This window comes from Sciurus carolinensis, chromosome 4, assembly GCF_902686445.1.
Source record: "Sciurus carolinensis chromosome 4, mSciCar1.2, whole genome shotgun sequence".
Taxonomy (NCBI): Eukaryota; Metazoa; Chordata; class Mammalia; order Rodentia; family Sciuridae; genus Sciurus; species Sciurus carolinensis.
The window spans coordinates 117,054,444-117,069,489 of record NC_062216.1 but is presented as its reverse complement, the minus strand read 5'-3'; the positions used below and the strand labels follow the sequence as shown (position 1 = coordinate 117,069,489).

General features: G+C 35.1%; 1 long non-coding RNA gene across 1 annotated transcript; it reads right to left on the bottom strand.

Annotated features, from left to right (window-relative positions):
* Positions 1 to 370: 370 nt before the first annotated feature.
* Positions 371 to 11,316, bottom strand: LOC124983515 (uncharacterized). The gene is made up of 2 exons (XR_007108457.1): positions 11,038 to 11,316; positions 371 to 1,955 (listed from the first exon to the last, which is right to left on the bottom strand). It is a non-coding gene; the product is annotated as an uncharacterized LOC124983515 (long non-coding RNA).
* Between the last annotated feature and the right edge of the window lie 3,730 nt (positions 11,317 to 15,046).

Here is a 15,046-nt window from a genome sequence, read left to right as displayed (position 1 = left end):
ATTTTTTTCTCTTAATATATACTTATATCTTTCAAGTCATATTTATATCACATTGCTTTCATTGTGTGAATGTGACAAATTTTATTTACTCTTTGCTGGGTGGATTGTTTCCAATTTTTAGCATTTATCCACAGCTCTGCAAGGTAGTTTTATGTTTCAGTGGTTATTTTGTTATTACCTTAGGATATGTTTCTGAAAATAAAAATACTCATCTAATGAATGTGCTTATTTTATGTGGTTTAAAAAAACTTCTTAATGAGATACCAAATTACTCTCAGTCATTACAGGGCATAAAAGGAGGTGATACTTTTTCCGTACATCACAAAGGGTCAAGGTTGACACTCCTATAACAAAAGACAGATTAACAAAAGGAACACAGCAAATTTATTTGATCATAGTTTTATGTGATACACGAACCTTCAGATTGCAGACCCAAAGCCCCAGGGGGAATTGTCTATTTTTTGGCTCGGATTTCATGAAGTAGAAGAGTCAAGTAGAAATGTGATTGGAGAGTCTGAGCTGATGGATATTGACTGAGGGGAAACCTGGCAAGGCCTGTTCATATTCTTTTTGGTTCCTTGGTTACAGCATTTCTTACCTTGGTGTGGTGGGCAGGACCTCTCTGGAATGAGGGCCTCCTTTACGGCCAACTCTTACAGGAAAAGTCAGGACTAAAAATTTTTAGGTTTTATGGCTGGCTTTGGAATGAAAAGGTTCTGGTTCCTATGACTTGCCTTGGGGAAGGACAAGGGGTGAGGGACAAAAGGTTAGGAGGAAGGGGAGGAGAAATTTTACTTTGAGGCCTTCACTTTGGGGTGTCATTTTCCAAGCCTAAACCTTTTCTGGTCTGAAATTTCCCCAATAAGTTTCACAGTTGCATAGTTGGATTGTCTCCTAAGCCACCCAACCCGTCTCTGAGTCCTGAACTCAGGCCAGTCCTGTTACACAGTTAACAGCCACAAAGCATTTCAGGCTGTGGTGTTATTAACGGGCTCCTGCCTGGTTTATGCCTCTGTAGGATCTGAGCAATCAGGCATTTAAAAAGAGACATTTCTATGGTGACAAAAGAAAACAAACAACAATAATTGGAACAAACTTTTAACTCAATTTTTGAGTCAGCCAGTGGAGAAGATTTCTAGATTTTGACTTGAAGCATCTTTAGCAGCAATCTGACAGATTTTTCTGGTTTACAGTTTGCATGAGGTGTTCCAGTGAACTTTCTCAGTGGTGCATGAAGACACAAAGGGTTGTGGTGATTTCTCTGAAGTGTGAATCAAATTGACCACCTTCAACTTGTAGGGCATCGTGAAAGGATGATTTTAACCTCACCAATTCTAAGCCAGAGGTTGGAAGAAAATTGCAAATATTAGATACCAGAAGAAACCACAAGAATTAGGGTCTAGCCCAGATTGCAAGTAGATAATAAAACCTCAACACAATGGGTAGAGTCTGATTAGAAGTGCATTATAATTTTCTTTTGAAACATAAGAAGTTTTAACTTGCTACTGCATAGTTTGGTGACTACAGATAACAATTATGTACTGTTTATTTCAAGAGGCTAGAAAAGAGAATTTTAAAAGTGTTTGCCATAAAAAAGTGACAAATATTTGAGGAGATAAAAATATTTAAACTGATTTAAACATTATATAATATATACACATATCCAGCTTTACATGGTACCCCATTAATATGTACAACTTTTATATTTTGTATACCAGTTAAAATTATTTTAAAAAAGAAAAAAAAAATAATACATTTGAATTGCTAGAAATTTCCATAGGAGTCTCAGACTGGAAGCATTTCCAGGTTAGGAAGCCAGGGACTTGCTGTCAGACAGTGCTTATTACACCTGTAGAACTGGATAAATCCCTCTCTTCTCACAGTCCCTGAATAACTTGAAGTTCCCAGGGCCGGTCAGGAAATGAAATTCTTTGCTTACTGCAAGGCCAGGAACCCTGTAAGGGAACCATGTAGACAGGTTCCAGGTCAGTTTTCCCCAAGAGGGCTTTTATAGTACCACGGAGTTAACTCCATAAAGAGTTAATTCCATAAAACAGTCCAGTCATATCTCAAAATACAACATTTCAGTTAAATGGTAATATAACTAGTGTTTCCAATGGTTTCTGTTGCCAAAAAAAAAGAAAAAAAAAAAAACAGATTCTTATTAAATCTATGTAAATAACTATGTTGTCATAAAAGTAAAAATATTCACAGTTTTGAATTTTAGAAGGATCCAATAAAGAAAAAAGTAAATGTTTCAATCTCCTTCACAAAGGTACACGTTATAAAATTGCTGCAGGTTATAGTTAGCTTAAAAGAAGGAAAATAAGTTTCTTTAAATCTAGAAAATATAAAAAGAATCAGCAATCTCTCTCACATAAAGTCATAAAAAATTGTAATCCTCCATCTTTTCAGTTTCATATAATTAGTTCTCATTCTGTTACATGTTGGGTTAGCAATTTTGAGCCCAGTTTTTCCACTAGAGTGCTGGGAATTCTTACCTAGTTTAATCATATATAATTTCAGAGGGATCAGAAACCTGTATTAATACTGTTTCTGAAATAGTATTAAACTGTTTTATACTGAAACAGTATAAAAATCTTCCAGAAAAAGAATCAGAATAAAGCAATTTGTTGTGGGCAACAAGACTTTAAATTCTCATTGCTAAACATCAGCTTACAGATACAACAATTCAACATAGTAACTGAACTAAGAATCTCATACAATTTTGGAACACATGTTAACAACACACTCAAACAAATATAACTCAGAGGAGGTTAAACATCATTTCTTATTTGACAATGCCTCCTATGTAATTTAATATCAAAAATACCATCTTGCCAGGCATGGTGGTGCACGCCTGCAATCCCAGCAACTCCTGCAATCCCAGCAACTCGGAAGGCTGAGACAGGAGGATGTGGAGTTCAAAGTCAGCCTCAGCAACAGTGAGGCACTAAGCAACTCAGTGAGACCCTGTCTCTAAATAAAATACAAAATAGGGCTGGGGATGTGGCTCAGTGGTTGAGTGCCCCTGAGTTCAATCCCCAGTACCTCCCCCAATTAAAAAAAATACCATCTTGATTTTTGAGAAGTTTATCAAATATCAAAGGTTTGTCCAGGCATGGTGGTGTATACCTGTAATCCCACAAACTTGGGAAGCTGAGGCAGGAGGTTTGCAAGTTCAAGGTCAGCCTCAACAACTTAGCAAGATCGTGTCTCAGAATAAAAATACAAAAAGGACCAGGGATACAGCTCATTGCTAAAGCACCCCTGGGTGGTTTCATCCCCAGTAACGCGCGCGCACACACAAACACACACGCAAAACAGGATCACAGGATGAAGAGGAAGATAGCAAATGAGAGGAAAGGCACACTCCCCGGCAGTTCCTCAACACAGGATTCAAGCAGTGGGAGTAGTGATCCTCAGTGAAATAGGTGACTAAGGGAATTCACTGAAATTCAACTTTGGACAGAAAAATAATCATAGAGACACAGAAAGTCAGAAACTTTGAACACAAAAAAGAAATAATATATTAGAGATGTGCCAGCCTGTCTGGCAGTTGTGATGGCAACTTCAGTGTCAACAGCCCACTGCAGAGGGGAGAGAGAGGTAAAGAGAGAGGAAAGCAGGGTGAACAAAATTGGCTTAAGGGAATCTGTGGAAAAGACAGGGAGGCTAATCTTAATTGACCCAGAGATGGTAGGGGAAGGTGCTGAGTGATAAGCAACCAAATTTGCTCAGTCCACTAGCAGAGAATCCTGTGGGAACCAGAGTTGTCACTGCAGCAGGAACCCTTTGAAGTGGTTGTTCAAAAGCAATCAGAGATCAGAGATTGGAAACTCATAAAGGAAGTTACCAGACTGAACCAGCCGTGGCCTATGGTGGGGTCCAGATGGGCCTAGACCAGTATGATTGAAACAGGTGCAGAGAAAATTGTGTCTAGGGTGAGCCAGACTCAGGATACTAAGAAGAAGGAGCACCCTTTGTTGCTGGCATCCCCTATGAACAAGTGAAAAGATGAAAGCAACCAGTCAGACAGGTGCGTCTGGACTCTGGGTCTGATCCGGGGAAATTCACATCCATTGTGGTGAATATACGAAGCTGGTGGAGGGTTAGACTCCCCACCCTGAAAGTATTCTCGGGAGGCCTTTGAGGCCTAGACATCCAGGAACATGATTGGGATACTTCAGGTTCACAGAATAGAGATCCTGCTGCTGAGCAACTCTTACCACTCAGCCAAGTAACAGTGAACCTCACTTCACACTTGAACTAGCCCCACTTGATCCTCAATAATACTTCTACACATAGAATAAGGTAGAGAAAACCCCAAACTAATGACCAGGTCCCAAGGAGAAACAACTAGAGGGGAACCTCAAGTCCCACTCGTGGACATCTGCTCATACTTCAAAAGCAGAAGTTCCTAGAACAAAAAAGATGACTATATACCAAAGGACACATGCATAAAAGCAGAGGAATCCCTCTCCAACTGATGCACAAGTCTGGACCTTGGAAAACATGAAAACAGGCAAGCAAATTTTGCCCCAAAATTCATGGTCCCTTAAGAAAAGCCCAAAGATATGGAAGTGGATGAAATTCCAGAGAAAAAAAAAACTAAGAAAAAACTGATTCTTAAAATGTTCAGGGGTCTGGGGACTCAGTGGTAGAGTGCTCACCTACCACATGTGAGGCACTGGGTTTGATCCTTAGCACCACATAAAAATAAATAAATAAAATAAAGGTATTGTGTCCACCTACAACTAAAAAAATTGTAATAAATAAAAATGTTCAATAAACTAAAAGATCTAAGGAATTAATTAAGAGAGCAAATACAGGAGATGAATGACCATTTCAATAAAGAAATATAAATACTGAAAAGAAACCAGTCAGAACTCCTGGAAATAAAAGACATAATGAATCAAATTTAAAATTCACTGAAATATCACCAACAGATTAAATTGTCTAGAAAATAGAGCTTGAGGCCTTGAAGACAGAACTTCAGGACTTGAAGACAGGATATATCAACCTGAATGCTCAATATGCAATAAAAAGGGGGAGACCATGCTCAGAATATATAAGAACTCTGGAATAAATATATTTCTAACCAAACCCGAAAGCCATTAGGATAGAAGAGAACATGGAAATATAGGCTAATGGCATTAAGAACCTCTTCAGTTAAATAATAGCAGAAAAAATTCCCAACCTTAGAAATGAGGTAAACATCCACATACAGGAGTGATACAGAAACACAAATAGTGAGGATCAAAAAAGAACCTCTCCAAGACACATCGTAATCAAATTGTCTAACATAAAATAAGGTAGAAAGTATTAAAAGCTGCAAGAGAAAAATGTCAGTTCACATTTAGAGGCAAACCAATAAGGGTCACTTCTGACTTCTCAAGTCAGATCCTAAAGTCAAGGACTTTTTTCCTAAGAGGGGAGTGGGGGAGGGGTGAGATTGTGAGATCAGACTCAATGGAAAAATAAAAATGTATCATGATAAGGACAAACAAAGAATTCATCACCACTAAGCCAGCACTACAAAGAATACTTAAAGGTATAATATACACAGAAGAACTCAAAAACAAACCTCAACACTCCCTAGTAGATGATGTTCACTGGAATAGCAATAACTAAATGAAAATCAAGACTGAATTAAATATAACAAACAAAGTGGCAGGAAATAACAAACATCTACCTATCATAACACTGAAAATAAATGGTCTCCATTCCCCAATTAAAGACATAGATTGGCAGAATGTATTTAAAAACAAGATTCAATTATGTGCTGTTTGCAAGAGATTCATCTCATAGGCAAAACCCACAGGCTGAAAGTAAAAGGATAGAAAAAATATTGCATGCAAACAGAGTCTGAAAACAAGCAGAAGTAGTTATTCTTATATCTGACAAACCATTTTGAGCAATCATTAATCAGAAGAGACAAAAAAGATCCCATATACTACTAAAGGAAATAATCCAGCAAGAAGATATAATGATAGTAAATATTCATGCCCCAGATGTCAGTGTCCCTACTTACATAAAAAATTATTTCTTGACATGAAATCCCAGATAGACCCCAATACGTAATACTGGGCAATTTCAACACTCCTCTCACCGATAGACAGGTCATTCAAATATAAAACCATTAGAAATATTTCTGACCTAAATAATACTATAAATCAAATGAACCTAACAGACATTTACAGAATATTTTACCCCAAAAGAGTTGAATTCACTTTCTTTTCAGCAGTTCATGGGACCTTTTCCAAAATAGATTAATTCTAGGTCACAAAGTAAATCTTAGCAAATACAAAAAATTTGATATAATCCTATGCATCCTATCAGATCATAATGGAATGAAACTAGAAATCAACAAGAAAAATTATAGAAGCCACATAAACACATAGAGATTGAACAATATTATTTTGAACCAGGTATGTATCATAGAAGAAATGAGAGAAGAAATTCTTAAAAATAAATGAGAACAGAGATACAACATACAAAAATCTATGGAACAGTATGAAGTCAGTTCTAAAAGGAAAGTTTATCACATTGAGATGCTTACATTAAAAAAATTGAAAGTTCCCAACTAAATAATCTAACGCTACACCTCAAGGTCTTAGAAAAGGAAGAACTAAATAATACCAAAATCAGAAGAAGATAGCAAATAATTAAAATCAGAGTCAAAATTAATGAAATTGAGAGGCCGGGGCTATAGTTCAATGGCAGAGAGCTTGCCTCACATGTGTGAGACAATGGGTTCTATCCTCAACACCACATAAAAGTAAGCAAGTAATATAAAGGTATATTGTCCATCTACAACTACAAAACAGAAAATTTTTAAAAATTAATGAAATTGAGAATATAAAAAAAGTTTTCAAAGAGTTATTTCTTTGAAAAGATAAACAAGCTTGAAACCCCTTAGCCAAACTAACCAAAAGTAAGAGAGAAGATTCAAATTAATAGAAGTAGAGATGAAAAACAAAAATGAAAAGTAGAGATCACCACAGAAACTTCTGAAATCTAGAAGATCATTAGAAACTATTTTTTAAAAATTAATACTCCAATAAACTGGAAAATCTAGAAGACAATGATAAATTTCTAGACACATATGATCTTCTCATTGAACCAAGAAGATACAGAAAACTTAAACAGAGCAATATCAAGCAATGAAATTGAAACTGCAATTAAAAGTCTTCTACCAAAGAAAAGTTCAGGACTGGATGGATTCTTAACTGAGTTCTACCAGACCTTTAATGAAGAACTAACACCAATCTTCCTCAAATTATTCCATGAAATTGAAAGGGAGGGAACACTCCCAAATACATTCCATGAAGTCAGTATAACCTTGATATCAAAACCAAACAGAGATATCAGGGAAAGAAAACTACAGACCAATTTACCTGGTGAACATAGATGCAAAAATCCTTAATAAAATATTAGCAAACTGCATTAAAAAACATAGCAAGGAGATAATACACCTTGATCAAGTGGATTTCATTCCAGGATTGCAAGGTTGATTCAACATATGCAAATAAATAAATGTAATTCACCAAATAAATAGAATTAAGGACAAAAATCATTTGATCATCTCAATAAATGCAGAAAAAGTCTTTGATAAAAAAATTCAGCACCCATTTATGTTAAAAATGCTGGAGAAACTAGGGATAGGAGGAACTTACCTCAACATTATGAAGGCTACTTATCCAAACAAAAAGCCAACATCATATTGAACAGAGAAAAGCTGAAAGCATTTCATCCAAAATAGCAACAAGAGAAGGATGTCCACTCCCACCACTCCTATTCAATATAGTTCTTGAAACTCTAGCAAGAATAATCAGGTAAGAGAAGAAAATTAAAGAGATACAAATAGAAAAATAAAAAGTCAAATTATATTTATTGCCGATGACATAGTCCCATATCTAAAAGACCCCAAAAAAACTCTACCAGAAGACTTCTAGAGCTGATGATAAATTTAACAAAGTCACAGTTTACAAGATCAACATTTATAAATCAGTAACTTTTCTATATTTCAATAGCGATTCTGCTAAGAAAGAAATTAGGAAAACTATACCATTCACCATAATATTATTTAAAAAACACAAAATGCTTGGCAAATAATAAAACTAAGGAGGTGAAAGACCTCTACAAAGAAAACTATAAAAAAAATAAATAAAATAAAATGAATCCTTGACAAAAAAAAAAAAAAGAAAGAAAACTATAGAACACTAAAGAAAGAAACTGAAGACATGCACAACCACAAGAATGGGATCCTAATTAGAATAAATTATACTCCACGTATGTATAATATGTCAAAATACATTCTACTGTCATATATATGTAAACTGAACAACAACAAAAAAAAAATAAATTGAAGACAACTTTATAAGATGAAAAGACCTCCCATGTTCTTGGATAGGCAGAATTAATATTTTCAAAAAGTTCATACTACCAAAAGTGCTATACTGATTCAATGCAATCTCCACTAAAATATACAGGACATTCTTCACAGAACTAGAAAAAACAGTCCTAAAATTCATTTGGAAGAATAAAAGACCTAGAAGAGTGATGCTAGAGCCATCACAGTGTCTGATCTCAAATTATACTACAGAACTATAGTAACAAAACCAGCATAGTATTGGCATCAAAATGAACATGAAGACCATCAGAAGAGAATGGCAGATGCAGAAGCAAACCCACATAGTTATAGCTATCTGCCACTTGACAAAGTTGCCAAAAATATGTATTGGAGAAAAACAGCTTTTTTAACAAATCATGCTGGCAAAACTGGATATTCATATGTAGAAGAATGAAACTAGATCCCTATCTCTCACCCTGCACAAAAGTCAAATCAAAGTGGATCAAATACCTAGGAATTAGACCAGAAACTTTACAACTGCTAGAATAAAACAGGGTCAACACTCCAACATATTGGTACAGGCAATGACTTTCTTAGCAATATCCCTAAAGCTCAAGAACTAAAACCATAAATTAATAAGTGAGAGAACATCAGATTGAAAGCTTCTGCACAGCAAAGGGAATGATTGAGAGCTTGAAGAGAGAGCCTACAGAAAGGGAGAAAATCTTTGCCAACTACTCATCTGACAGGGATTTAATATCCAGAATACAAAAAGAACTCCATACACACACACACACACACACACACACACACACACACACACACATCAATCAATTAATGAGCAAAAGAATGAAACAGATACTCCCTTTTTTTTTTTTTTTTTTTTTTTTTTGGTGGTGCTGGGGATTGAACCCAAGGCCTTGTAGATGCTAGGCAAACACTCTACCAACTGAGCTATATCCCCAGCCCCCAGATACTTCTTAAAAGAAGAAATACTAATGGTTAACAAATGTATGAAAAAAAGTGTTCAACTTCCCTAGCAATCAGGAAAATGCAAATCAAAACTACATTGAGATTTCATCTCACTCCAGTCAGAATGGCAATTATCAAGAGTATAAATAATAATAAATGCTGGTAAGGACATGAGGAAAAAGGTACGGTCATATATTGTTTGTTGGACTGCAGATTAATACAACTCCTGTGGAAAGCAGTATAGTGATTCTTCAAAAAACTAGGAGTGGAGCCACCATATGACCCAGCTATCCTACTCCTCAGTATTTATTCAAAAGAATAAAATCAGTACACTATAGTGATACAACCATATCAAGGTCTATAGCAGTGCAACTCACATTGTCAAGTTAAGGAACCAGTTCAGTTGGCCCTCAACAGATTAATAGATTAAGAAGTTTTACTCAGTCATGAACAAGAATGAAATTCTGGCATTTGCTGGTAAATGGATGGAAATTGAGAATATCATGTTATGTGAAATGAACCAGACCCAAAAAGTTAAGTCAATGTTTTCTCACATATGTGGAAACTTGAGCAAAGGAAGGGGGAAAAATTCAGGGAAGTCAGATATCATAAGGATAGAGAGATCAGTGGAGTAGAAGGAGATCAAGGGGAAGGGAGGAGAGATAGGAAAGGGGAGGAGTGAGGAAAGAATTTGACAAAATTACACTATGTGCATGTATAAATATACCACAGTGAATTTCACATTTAGGTATATCTATAAAGCACCGATTAAAAATAGATAGGACTGAGGTTGTAGCTCAGTGGTAGAGTGCTTGCCTAACACATGTGAGGCACTGTATTTGATTCTCAGCACCACATATAAATAAATGAATAAAATAAAGGTCCATCAACATCTAAAAAAATATTTTAAAAAAATAGATAGATAGATAGATAAGCCTGGGGTTGTGGCTTAGTGGTAGAGTGCTCACCTAGCACATGTGAGGCACTGGATTAAATCCTCACACCACATGAATAAATAAGTAAATAAATAAATGAAGTTATAAAAAATAAACAGAAGGAAAATCAGTTGACTAGAAGAAGGGGAATAGAGGAAGGAAGGAGTGGGAAAGAGGGGCACTGGGGACTAAAATGAAGCCAATTAAATTTCATACATGTATGAGTTTGTCAAAATGAACCCAACTATTATATATAATTATAATGCACTAATAAAAGCATAAAAATAAAAAGGATCACAGGTCATTGTGAAATAGTAGTCATACACTTAACCAACTCACAACTCAGGTCACGAGAAAGACAAAGGACCCCAGAAAGGGGGTCAGTGGCTTCTTTCCTATCTTCTTCAAGGGGTCTTTGAATTGCAAAAGAAAGGAGGAACAGAAGCAAATGGAAAGATCAAGACTGAGAGGAGCCAATTTGGGGAGATTTTAAGTTTCCCAAAGAGATTAATAGTTTCATGTATTATCTTTGGGAAAATCACATCAACAAGAAAGGAAGCCCACAAAGGGGCCAAGCAGGGGTTGGAGCACAAAGAGTTTCAATCAGCAGAGAAGTTTTCTTGGGGAAAACAAGATCCAACAGAGAGAACAAATAGGCTTTTAAATTAAAACTGGAATGTTGTCTTCAACTAAGCTGAATGCTGGCCCCCCCGGAGTTCTTTAAAAACAAAACAAAACAAGGAGGGCTGAGGTGTTCAGTGTTAGAGCACTTACCTAGCAAGAGTAAGGGCCTGGGTTCCATCACCAGCACCACAAATAAGCAATATACAAGGAAACCTTCAAATAACTTCTTTGGACCTCCTTTTCTTTCCATTTCATTTCTTTCCAAACCCAAAGCACGCAACAAGTGAGGAATCAAAACCAATAAGCCTTTTATGTCTTAACCAAGGACACAGGAGGTGTCCCCAGGGGTGCACCAAGAGCCACTCCTAAAGCAACTGAGGAAGCCCCAGTAGCACTGTGTGAGTGAGCACCCAAGCCCTGGAAGCTCTGCTGGCCCTGGACACTTTTATTAAAAGTAAAACAAAATAAGCAAGACACTTGGTTAATGCAAGTCATTCTTGTTTGACTTGGCATTTCTTTAATCACTGAGAAGTTTCTATTTTACATGTTTATTGATGCTTTTCTCCTTTGTAAACTGAAAATTCCAGTCTTGCTTATTTTTCCATTGAGTAATTTTAAAAATTTTCCAAAACTTTAATAAGAGATTAATTCTACTCACAGAAGAGCAAAATGTCATTACAAAATGACTACTTTGTTAACCAAACCTACCACACATCAATTGATTCAAAATTGAGTCTCTTAACCATAAAGCTGGAAAATTCCCCCACTCCCTTTCTATAGGAATGTTAGAAGTCACTTGCTAATATTAAATATTAATATTAAACATCTAATAGTGCCAGAGACCATACAGAATTAATTTTCAAAAGGCAAAGTTGGTTTTCAACAAACTCTTCACATTTTGCGATTCTACACTATTAATTAACGCACTTATGTCTTTTCTAATACTATATTTCAAACTTTTCTGACTCTGGGAAAACACATCCCTATTTATAAAAGTAGGGTCTACACACCATTTTACAATTGGAAATTATCAAACATTTGGAGAACAATAAAAAGTTGGTGTTTAAATTTACTTCTCTCATGGGAAGTGAATTGGATATTGCTGTACAAGTTTCATATTGTTTGATTCACCAGGTACAAATTATAACCTTGAAAAAGGCATGGAATTTATAAATAAGGTCTTAACAGGGGAAAAGATTCATCCAGATATAAGCCTTTGCCCAAGCAGTAATGTGTTTTAGTTCTTATATTTAGTCTTGAATAGACTGGGCAATCCAGTCACTGTTTTCCTTAATATAGCATATAGCTAGTTATTATGTGTACTAAGATTAGGATCATGTCTTTTTGTTCATAAAAATGAAATGAGGGGGCAATTGGAGTTTACAAGAGTCCAACCACTGTTTCTCAAGGACGATACTAGTTATGCAAGGATGAGATCCCTAAAGTCTAGAAAAGAAACTGGAAGTACTAGAAATCTCTCTCCAACTGCCTGTCTCAATGAGAATCGTCATCCACAAACGAGCTAGTTATTGACAAGAACATTAGACCTTTAAAGTAGGTTGAAAACTGACCTTAAAGAAGAATGAAATTATGGCATTTGCAAGTAAATGAATGGAAGTAGAGAATGTCAGGCTAAGAGAAATAAACCAATCCCAAAAAACCAAAGGCCAAATGTTTTCTCTGGTAAGTGGATGCTGATCCAGAGTGGGGGGTGGGTTGGGAAGAATGAAAGAATTTTGGATTATGCAGAGGGGAGTGAGAGGAGGGGTGGGTGAGTGGGGATGAGAAGATGGTAGAATGAGACAGACATTATTACCTATATACATGTATAAAAAAACATTTTTAATTGTATAAAAAAATTGTAATCTGCCCTTCAGAAGAAGCATACTTTTAAATTCACTAAGAAAAAAATGTGAGGAAAAGTTATAATAACTTTAATGTTTATTAATGTTATAATAACTTTAATGTTATTTAATGTTATTTAATGTTAATGTTTTTAAAATAAAATATTTATTAACCAAAAAAAAAAAAAAGTAGTAGGTTGAAAACTGGTTTGACTAGTAACTGAGAATGGAGTAGTTTAAAGACTCAACAAACAGTCATCATTCTGTATCCATGGGGGATTGTTTTCAGGACTTCGGTGAATACCAAAATTTATTATTGCTCTAGTCTTGTATTCACAAAGACACAGTATTTTGCATATAACCTATGCACATCCTCCTATATATTTTGAGTCAACTCTAATTGATACTTTATTTGATGTTGATAACTTCACAAAAAAATGTAGAAAAATATATGTTTAACTAATTATTCTAGTTACTGGGCATTGAAGTCTTTATCTATGGGCTCCACAACCATGGATTCCAACCACCAAGGATCAGAAATATCCAGGGAAAATATTGTGACTGTGACTGAACAGGAATAAACTTTTTTCAAGTCATTATTTCCAAAACAATACAACATAATAGCTATTTACATAGTATTTACATTGCATTATCTATTGAGTAATTAATTTCTTTTCAATTATTTTATTGGTGCATTATAATTATACATAAAAGTAGGATTCATTAGGCCATATTCATAAATGCACATGACATGATTTGATCTATGACCCAGCTATCCCACTCCTTGGTTTTTATCCAAAAGAGCTATTGAATAATTTAAATGCCTGGTTTTCCATGGGACCTATTAGTACCCAGAAGCCCTCTAACTGAAAGACCAACACTGATGTGTTAAATGAAGTTTTGTGTGTGCACGTGTGTGTTCTTGAGCAAGGCATTTATGAACAAAAATGTCTTTTCTGAGGTTACTTTGGTTATTAAAATTAATGTTTAATTTGTTAGGGTTGTAATTTAAAATGTAACTTTTATTTCCTAAATTGTTCATTTTATAGATCTTATTTTATTTATAAAACTTAGATTTCACCAATTTCTTAGGGGGAACTTCAATTAATATTTCATTCTGTTAATTAAACTTCCTTGAAAAATTTAAACTGTGTTCATAAATCTAGCATATTTGATTTTCTTTTAAAGTACTTTAATCGTGTGTCTGATAAACCTTAAGTAAGCCTTATATTTTATTTATTTATTTAATTATTTTGAGGTACTAGGGATTGGATTAAGTAAGCCTTACATCAAATGATAGAGTATATAAATATGGCAAAGCCAAGTTATCTTAAATTTTCTAGAATGGTTTATGAACATAACACAATTTTCTTTTATCTTAACATCACAAATGTAATCACATTCCCATTATACATTTAAAATTGTAATTAATGGATCTAATAGTCTATCACGCAAAGTTGTACAGATTATTCCCAAATTTAATTTAAAATAATAACAACTCAGGGTTTGGTTTACTTTATCTTCTCTAAAGTCTATTCTAAATCTCCTCAGACTCACTAAGGAGAAAATTATTTCATTCCAAGTCATTTGACTTTGCCTTCTGGGGTGGCTAAGGTTGTACATAGACCTGAAATGACCAACAGGTCATTTCTAGTTATATTCTGAGTTGTCTTCCCATTCTATCTGTAATGCCATAGTTCTTTCTTTCTTTTTCCTTTTCACATTTTTTAATTGGTGCATTATTAATGCCACAATTCTTTTCTTCAATTTTTTATTTGTTCTTTTTAGTTATATGTGATAGTAGAATGTATTTTGACATATCATACATACATGGAGTATAACTTCCATTTCTTGTGGTTGTACATTATGTGGAGTTACACTGGTCATGTATTCATATATAAACATAGGAAAGTTATGTCCAATTCATTCTACTGTCTTTCCCATTCCTACCCTCAGCCTCTTCCCCCCATCCCCTCCCACTCCTGTCCCCATTCAATCTGGTAAATTTCCACTCCTTCCCTCTCCTCCACCTATTGTGAGTCAACATCCGCATATCAGAAAGAACATTTGGTCTTTGGTTTTTTGGGATTGCCTTATTTCACTTAGCATAATAGTCTCCTGATCCATCCATTTACCAGCAAATGCCATAACTTCATTCTTCTTTATGGCTAAGTAATATTCCATTGTGTATATGTACCATATTTTCTTTATCCGTTCATCTGAGGAAGGGCACCTAGGTTGGTTCTATAGCTTAGCTATTGTGAATTGAGCTGTTATGAATATTGTTGTGGTCATGTCACTATAGTATACTGATT